Genomic DNA, 9,220 nt, shown 5'->3' on the forward strand with positions numbered 1-9,220 from the left:
GAAGGCCTCTATAAACACACTCTTCCACACCAGGCATTTTCATGTTTGCTGCTTTTAATTAGGAATTAGGAATAGAATATTCCAGGCCAAAAAGTTTCATTCTGAGAAGATAAGGTCTAGGTGGCCTACAAAGATTGAAAACTTGTCCTTCAATTTCTTCCTCAAAGGAAACATGGTTTTTTTGGGGGAAACAAAGATTCATATGTGAATGCTTCTATCATCTTATCAGGGAGATGGCATGTGATTGAGACAGACTCATACACAATTATGTTTCCAAGTGGAAAGTGTATACATCAAATGAAGATTTTTTTTAAACCAGAACAGGGTTATTCTGCTGTGTGAATGTATTCAAAGGAATCTGATCTGTTGTGATGCAAATGTGCTATTTCAAACCTAGGCATTATTCTTATAAAATTGTGAACTTCAAAAAAATTTTAAAAATAAAATACAGTTGTGAACTTCAAGACAACCTGATTTGTATACTTTTGAAGTAACAAAGAAGAAGTAATCAAAGAAGATAAATACCTGTATTTCAATATTTCAAGGTCTTCAACCAAGATAATTTCTCTCCATATCAGCTTGAAGAAAACCTGTGGAAGTATACTTAATACTGAAGTTTATTAATGCAATAAAGAAAATGTTCCAGAGACACCATTTTCTTTCCAAATTCTCACTAGACGTTTTCAGAGAAGTCATCATTTTACCTTACCCCAAGACCTTAGCTATCTTAAACGGGAGATATTCAGTATGTCATCTGAATGTATATTCTGAAACATTTCACGTCTATTTTAAGAAAGATTTTTGTGTTTTCAGAATCTCTGTTGGAGAGCTGTCTTCCATCGAGGTTTTGATGAGGACCAAACATTTCCGTTTGGGATAGTAGCAAAGGACAAATTTAAGACTTTCTTGTGTAACACAGATGTGGGCTAGCTTTCTGTATGTTCTCTGTGTACTTAGTTAGGCCAACGTTGAAGGAGAACTAAGGAGAACTCCGTGCTCTTCCTTGTAAACAAACGTATAAAAAAACCCGAGCAATGTGTAGATTTTCCCAAAGATATCGTGGGATTGGCATCAGACAGCTTATACCATGTGTCACATACATTGCCGTTAGACAGCTCTGTTCAGCTCATCCCAAATCACGATGCATCAACCAGTGAATTTTCTGTTTTATTGCTCTTTTCCGCTTAGTCTTGAAAAGTCCCCTTATTCTAGGCAACATCTCCAGATTTTCCCCTCAGGCTTCTTTATCTCTCATCTTTTCTAACTCAGAGCAATTTAGCTTCTCTTAAACTCCACCAATCTTGTATCCCCATACTGATCATTTAACATTTTAAAAAATGGTTTTTGCCTGTTACAGACGCTCTACTTTTTCTGTCACATTTTGGGATGCCAAAATGAACTTTAAAATCATATTTGCATCTAAAATGATAATTATTATGTTATAATTAACCAATTTTAATACACACTAGAATTCCTTTATCTACGATTGATAGTTACTGATTTTCTCAACCTTATTTTTACCTGAGTTTCATAACAGAATATTTAGGAAGATTCAGGACACTTTCTTTGTTTCTTGATCAGATTTAATTGGCTTCTTTCTGATTTGATCCTAACTCAAATTTAAAGCCTGTTTCCTATACCTTGAACCAGTATTTTATTGTATTAATACTGTATTGTATTAATAGAGTGGGACAGATTTCCATTCTTAAGATATTTTGCATTCAGAAGTCTAGGGTAGAAGTTGGGTTCAAAGACTCTGGGAGTTGTTTATAAAACTTGGTTTATAAAACTTTGTATGTAGGTACATAAGTGAATTTTTCTGGGGAGGGAATTCATTAGATTTGCATTATTTGCTATGTCTTAATTTGTTAATAGTGAATTCTTGGGGAGTAATATTTTCTTTTTGGCTGTCTCAATAATGTCATTTAGGGCATCTTATTATTATTATTATTATTTAAAAAATATTGGGCGCCTGGGTGGCTCAGTCATTAAGCGTTTGCCTTCGGCTCAGGTCATGATCCCGGGATCCTGGGATCGAGCCCCACATTGGGCTCCCTGCTCAGCGGGGAGCCTGCTTCTCCCTCTCCCACTCCCCCTGCTTGTGTTCCTGCTCTCGCTAACTCTCTCTCTGTCAAATAAATAAATAAAATCTTTTTTAAAAAAAATCAATGACTACATGGTCATCTCCAGGATTTCCAATTGGTTCTTTTCATATTGTCCTGTTCTGTTCTTTGCCTCATGGACATTATTCCTTCATTTTCTCTTTGAGGATTTCAGTATAATTAATTCTTAGTTCTTTTCATATATTTAAAAACATTGTATTTCATTTTTCTTTTTTAAAAATAAATTTGGTGTGTAACATTGTATAAATTTAAGGAGTACAAGGTATTCCTTTGATACATTTATATATTGTGATATGATTGCTGATGTAGCAATATTTATCACATTACATAATTATAGTACAATATTTGTGTCTATATTAATTATACTGTAAATTAGATCTTTATGGCTTATTTACTACTTGTTATAAGTTTGTACACATTGAAACACCATTACTCTTAACCCTCTACCACCCAATTTTCTGGTAACCAGAAAATTTTTACTGTTTTTTACAGGTTTAACTTTCTTAGATTCCACTTACAAGTATCATACAGTACTCATTTTTCTCTGACTCATCTTGCTTAGCATGATGTGCTCACGGTCCATCCATGTTTCACAAGTAGGAGGATATTCTCCCTTCTCATGGCTGAATAAAATTCCATTATGTATATGTACCATATCTTTTTTATCCATTCATCCATTGATGGGCATTTGGGTTGTTTTTGTATTTTGGCTATTGTGAATAATACTGTGATAAACATGGGAATTCATATATCTTGTTGAAATCCTCTTCTCATTTCTTTGGGTTTATATCCAGTAGTAGAACTACTGGATCATATGGGTATTTCTATTTTTAATTTTTGGGGGAAACTCCATACTCTTTCATATAGTCATTGGACCAATTTACATTCCCACCAAAAGTGTGTAAGGGCCCCATTTTCACCATATCTTTGCTAACATTTGTTGCCTCTTGTCTTTTTGATGATAGTCATTCTGACAGGTGTGAGGTGATACTGCGTTGTGGTTTGGATTTGCATGTCCCTGGTGATTAGTGACGTTGAGCATCGTTTCATGTGTCTGTTGGCCATTTTGAACAAAAAAACCCCAAATAATCTGATTTTAAAATGAGTAGAAGAGCTAAATAGACATTTTTCCAAACAGGACTTTTCATATTTTTAAAATCTCTAGTTCCTTGGGTGTGAATTCTTCTATTTGTTGGATCTTCTGTGGCACTCCTTTTCCTCTGGGGCTTTTTAGGTTTTTGAGCACTCATTGTGTTGAACTTGTGTGGTTTGGCAGATGTCTCACCGGGAACACTGCTTTGAACTGGGCAGCTGACAATAGCAAACCATCCTTGTCCATAAGAAGCTAGAATCTGTTCTTTTTGTGTCTTTTATCAACTTGTGAAGGTTTTGTTTGTTTTGTTTTGTTTTTTTATAGTAAAGACAATTAGCCCTTTACTATATTGGCTCAAATATTTTCCAGGTTTTATTTTACATTTAATTTTGGTCACAAGGCATTTTTCACAATAATTGCTTTTAAGTTTTGTTAAATTATAGATGAAAAATTCTTCTGTGATTTCGTTAATTATTATAGTTAAGAGTCATCCCCAAATCAAAGATTTGATGCATATTCATTTATATTTTCTTCCAGTTTTGTTGTTGTTGTTGCTTTTGCAGTTGAGCTTTTAACCTACCTGATCTGATCATTAATATAAGTACTCAGACCCAGAGGATTAATACAGAAATCCGGTTACTAAAAGTGAGTGTGAAGTAGGGATTTAGTTTTAGGAATGTATTTTTATGATATTTTTTTATACCCCAGCTCTGTTCCAGAGATCATAAATTAGCAGCCTTTCATTTTGTATTTCACTGGCACAGAGTTTTGTTGTGTTTTTTTTTTCTTCTAATTTTAATAACTTGCCAACATTGGGGTAATTTTATGTAAAAAATCTGGGTTCCTGCTGCCTTCTGAACAATCAGAAAATGTGACACTGGTTCTACATTCTTGCATGGTAACAATTTTCTGGATGGAGTAGTTGGCACACTGACCTTAGAAGTAGCTGCCTTTTATCATCCCCCTTACTCTGTTGTTCTTACCATAAATTTGCTGAGCATGTTCACACCATGTGCTTGGTTCCGGAAAGCATCTGAATTTGGATTTCCCCTGCCAGTTACTGCTATTCCCTGTGCCTACTTTATATTTCCATGCTGAGCATTTTCCTCTCCCTCTTCAACCATCATATACCTCGATCTGAGTTGAGTGTTAGGAGAGTTTGATAGGATATGCAGGCAACATTCATATTTTCAGATACAAGAAAAGGTTCTACATCTTAGTTCTCTCATATTCCAAACTTTAGGTGATATTATGCCTGCTTAATATTGGGCTGCAACTCCTTACAAACCTAACCGCAATAGTCAGCTAAAATTCAAATCCAAAAAGAAAAAAAAGGTAAAAAAACACTTTTTTCTGGTGAAACTAGGAATGAAATATGGCTCAGATATCCTGGAGTGGTGGAAGCTGTTCTCAGTGAGCTACTTACAGGAGTTGGGTGAATTAATTTTTCTCAGGCAGCTATATTCCATTTATATTTCCTTAGGGAAGGTAATTGACTAAATGACACCCTTTGTAAGATTGATGAGCAATTTAATGCTTGCAAAGACTAGTTTACTTTCAGCTGTCAGACATATCTTAGAAGAGGCAATGAGGAATTTGGAAAGGTCTAGAGGTATTTTTTTGTTTTTGCAGGCCAGCATATTTCTTTATAATTTTTGCAAGTAGAGGTGGAAGCCATAATTTTCTAGGAACCTCAGCTATTTTTTGACTTAATAATAATTATTCATCATTAATCTAAAGAATGTTATTAAGTGTGTACAATGTATGTGCGTCTCTCTTCAGTATCATGAGCTACAGAGAAGTGTAAGACATAGTCCTTAAGAGTGATAGTCACTGGCAATGAGAAATGGAGAAGAAGGAGGACTAGACAAATGGGGGTTTGCCCATAGCAATAGTGGGCTTTGTTAGGATGTAGTGGAAGAAGCTTATGATTTTACCTCCTAGAAGAATGTGCTGGTGAGGAGAGGCAGAGCTCAAAGAATAGGATGAGACTGAGTGGGCAGATGGAGAGCGGGGAAAGGACCCCATCTGGGAGCAGCAGATTGGATTTATGGGGGAGGGAAGCAGGCTGGAGGCAATATTAGTGATAGGAGGCACATTACAAAAACTGTAATGACTGAACCTACCGTCTAGTTAGCTGACGAAGGTATGACAAGGAGCTTGCTAGGTTGTTTTTATGAGGAGTGGGTGAAGGAGTAGGAAAGGAGATGCACACAGTCACACATACTGAGGCAGTGGGTATGTAATAAAAAAGACTGAGTAGATAGGTGTAGGATAAAAGGGGGTGAAGTTTAATACTTCACATAACAACACAGAATTGGATCCTGAAGATAAGACTTTGAATTAATTTCAGACTATAACACAGGCAGTGAAGGGGTTAGGGTTGGGCCAACTGTTGGCTCAAATAGAAGCATACAGGTGTGCACAGATAGGGTTATAGAAGACAAAAAGGGTCATGGTTAGATAAATTAGAATTGACACAGCTGTAGTCAGTTCAGTCTGTATCCAATGTGCAAAAGATCAGAACAGAGAGATACCAGACTCAGACTTTATGGGATGAAACACTATGAGAATTCTAAGTGATGTGAGTCAATGAATTTATTCTGTCCAAATGTGCCTTTTTTGAGAACACCCTTTAGAAACCTGGACAGCTTAAACAATCCTGTCAGTCTTAAAAAGTTTGACTTGGTCCACAGAGGGATTTCTAGTAGTTTCTAGGTGGTGGTTCAGCCAGTAGGAAAAGACTTTTTGGGGTACATCAGGGGAAACCCTCGGCTCTGAGTTTGGTGCTTAAGCTTCAGTGCTCCTTTCCCCTTAGAGACCAAACAGAGCTTCCAATGCACTGAGTTGTCCACTTCTGGATTTTGCCTGGTTTAGTATGTAGGCATGAGGATCTTCTTTATGGAAGATAATACTGTCAATGTAATTGACCCCTTGGTTGTTGTAGCAAGAAGGGATGGAGGGAGAAGGAAGTCAACAGTTTTTCTTCCTTGGGTGAAAGCCATAACTAGGACAAAAATCTTAGAGCTTTCTAGAATCCTTAAATCTGAAACTTAGATCAATGATAAATAACAAATTTTTAAAATGTTTAATTTGAAAATATTTGTTTTGCTTAAATGACATATGTTCTCTTGAAGGTCTACTTCGTGGGAAGGGATATTGGCAATAGATACGTGCTTGAATGTTTACTTTTCTCATGTGAACCATTTACTTTTTGCTGTAGAAAAATGTGCTTCACTGTGCTTATCTAAGAATGATTCAATATCCTAATAATTTATAGGGCTACACTTCAGTTGGGTTTTAAATTCTTTTTTTTAAATTTATTTATTTGAGAGAGAGAGAGAGCGTGCGCACAAGCGAGGGGGGAGGGGCAGAGGGAGAGGGAGAGAAAGAATCTCAAGCAGACTCCCTGCTGAGCGCAGAGCCTGACATAGGGCTCGATCTCACAACCCTGAGATCATGACCTGAGCCGAAATCAAGAGTCAGATGCCTAACCGACTGAGCTACCCAGGCACCCCTGGATTTTAAATTCTTTTAAAACAGACTTTAGTTTACTAGTTCTCAGAGTTTGGTCCATGGATCCCTGGTGGTCTCTGGGGTAATTTTAGGGTCTGTGAGGGCAAAACTATTTTTATGATGCAAATGCTAAGACATTTGCCTTTTCCACTGAGTTAACATTAATAGTAACAGTGCAAAAGCAATGGTGTATGTGGCCAATATGAGTCAAGGCAGTTGCAATTAAAAATATTTAAAAAAAAAAAAGCCAATTTCATGTAAGAATGTTCTTGCTGAGTAGTAAAATCTGTTAGTTGTATTTGACTTGTCTCTGTATGTGTCTTTTTTAGTATTTTGTTAATGAAAATGAGAAGTGTGCATAAAGCACTTCTGCATATAGAAGAGGGGGAAAAGCACTTGTGTCATTGTTTAAGCTACCAGCTAAAGTAGCCACTTTCTTTTCTGGAACGTCATTTTTTCTTGAAAAAATGACTTGCAAGCTGTCATTTTCACATTTGGGTATTTGGCCGGCATTTTCTTTAAAATACACTTGTCACATGAGGGGCATCTGACATTATAGAAGAATATCCACAATTATCTGAAAAGGCTATTATTCTCCCCCCTTTTAAAAATTTGTATCTAGGGGTACCTGGGTGGCTCAGTCATTAAGCATCTGCCTTCGGCTCAGGTCATGATCCCAGGTCCTGAGATTGAGCCTTGCATCGGGCTCCCTGCTCAGCGGGAAGCCTGCTTCTCCCTCTCCCACTCTCCCTGCTTGTGTTTCTTCTCTTGCTTTGTCTTTCTCTGTCAAATAAATAAATAAAACCTCAAAAATAAATTTGTATCTATGTGAGGCTGGATTTTTCTTAGGCTGCAGATGAAACCATATATTGCAACAGATTGAATGCAGAATCAGAGATGAGGATAAAGCGGTCTTTGATTATTCCAGACATTAAAGAAAATTGCAAAAATGTAAATTAATGCCATTCTTCTCACTATAAAACTTTTAATTAAAATATAGTTGTTTTTCATAAAAATGTTCTTAATGATAATATTTTATTACTTATCATAAGGGTTTATGATATTTTAAAATGAATTAATAAATTTTCAGAAAATTCTGTTTTAATTTTGAACATAATAGATACTGATAAATAATAACCCACATAAGCCAAAGCTCTTTGAGTGGGGAGAAAGATAGTAAGATAGTAATTTTTAAGAGTGTAAAGTGGTCCTAAAACCAAAATATTTACAAATTGCTGCTTCAGTTCATGGTCCAAGAAAACCATGAAAAGATTTAATCCTCAGACAACTCTCCAAGCTTAATTATGTATATATATATATATGTATATATATATATATAGAGAGAGAGAGGACATGCAAGCATGAACAGGGGTGGGGGGAGGAGAGGCAGAGGGAGAGGGAGAGAGAGAGAGAGAGAATCTTAATCAGGCTCCACACTCAGTGCAGGTGGAGCCTGACATGGGGCTTCATCTCACGACCCTGAGATCATAATCTGAGCCAAAATAAAGAGTTGGACACCTGATGGACTGAGCCATCCAGGCACCCCTCTCCAAACTTAATTTTGATCAATATTTCCAGCCTTTTCTTCCAACAAATTAATTTTGATGGCTGCACAGTTAATTTCCATTTAAGCTTTCTGTGGTAAAAATGTAAGAAGTGCAAAAATACCCCAGACTGACAGTAGCATATCTATATGAATGACACATTTAAAAATCATTATTATGTGAAATTGATGTTCTATAATATAGAATGCCTCTTTTGTGGTGGGCAGGACCAAAAAGTTTGTCTTGTTTTCTTTTGCACAGGCTGACAGGGAAGACGATTAAGAAAATTTCATCTCTGCTTAGACCAATTAAGATGAATCTATTTCGAGCATGTTAGGAGAGGGAGAAGTGAAAACACAGTTTATCATCTGAGAAAACTGTACATTTTTTTTCACTTTAAAACTTTAGCAGTTGGAAATTTCCTCTGTTCAAAATTATCAAGTAAATTAGTAATTGCTGAGTACAGAGTATTTAATTATTTACTTTCTGACACAGAAATTGACTGACCATGTAATTTATCATTTAAATGTACCCTTGTGAGTATACTAGGCTGGGATAAAAGAAAAAAAAAAGAAAGCCAAGACTGTCCAGATTCAACTGGGACTGTGTCATCCTGCCTAGAAAGCAGAATGCTCTTGAAATAGTAGAACCTTTGATGTGTTAAAATTACTCAGATGCCCATGTTGTTCCTTTTCGTAATCTAACTGTCCTCCTCTTAAATGTTTCTTTGGTGAAACATGTCTTATAAAAAGAAAGTGTTTGAAATTTCATTATTACATGCCCTTAGTAAAAATAAAAAGCAACTGATAATTGGAACTCTCAGCTTATTTCTGTACATTTGCTTGAGTTAGAGGAAGCCTCAGATTAAGTAACTGAGAAAATTAATCTTACTGAGAGCTCACTGTATTTTAACTGGTGTATCAGCTATTAATCTTTTTTTTTTT

General features: G+C 36.0%; 2 protein-coding genes across 5 annotated transcripts in view; one reads left to right on the forward strand and one right to left on the reverse strand.

Annotated features, from left to right (window-relative positions):
• EPB41L2 (erythrocyte membrane protein band 4.1 like 2) overlaps positions 1-9,220 on the reverse strand; it is a 382,553-nt gene that overhangs the window by 309,004 nt on the left and 64,329 nt on the right. The gene's annotated exons all lie outside the window — the stretch shown is intronic.
• Positions 1-9,220, forward strand: part of AKAP7 (A-kinase anchoring protein 7) — a 143,007-nt gene that overhangs the window by 80,617 nt on the left and 53,170 nt on the right. The gene's annotated exons all lie outside the window — the stretch shown is intronic.

This window comes from Leptonychotes weddellii, chromosome 8 (assembly GCF_054177405.1).
Source record: "Leptonychotes weddellii isolate Sample4059 chromosome 8, ASM5417740v2, whole genome shotgun sequence".
In the NCBI taxonomy this organism is placed as follows: Eukaryota; Metazoa; Chordata; class Mammalia; order Carnivora; family Phocidae; genus Leptonychotes; species Leptonychotes weddellii.